The sequence below is a fragment of the Wasmannia auropunctata genome, unplaced genomic scaffold (assembly GCF_000956235.1).
Source record: "Wasmannia auropunctata unplaced genomic scaffold, wasmannia.A_1.0 LD335903.1, whole genome shotgun sequence".
Classification (NCBI taxonomy): domain Eukaryota; kingdom Metazoa; phylum Arthropoda; class Insecta; order Hymenoptera; family Formicidae; genus Wasmannia; species Wasmannia auropunctata.
Window position 1 is genome coordinate 19395 of NW_012026987.1, and position 514 is coordinate 19908.

Below are 514 nucleotides of genomic sequence, written 5' to 3' on the forward strand. Positions count from 1 at the left end.
AGATGTGTATAAGAGACGGGTCTAGGATTTCTCATGATTGATTGTTTTACAATATTATTCACAATCCTTATTGTAACTGTAAACGGATTTTCATGAAGAAATAGTACATTAATATTTCGAATCTCATATCGTAATTATATTACAGAAAAACTATGTAACTATCTTATCTTCAGAGATTTATTTTATACTGCTCCTCATTTATTTAATTTCTGTTTTCTGAAAAATAAATATTCAAAATGTACAAGTATAAACTAAATATGTTAAATCACACACACACACACACACACACACACACACACACACACACACACGCACGCACGCGCGCGCGCGCGCGCGCGCGATTGGATGAAATGAAACGTCTATTTACATCTGTTTACCACACAGCCGAAACCGATACAATACGTTTAATTGTTCCAATCTTATTTCATCATTATCTTTTAAGTTACATCTCAAATAGGAATCAAATCAGAATTTATTTTAATTTAACGATTGTTTTAAATTTTGTTAACATATA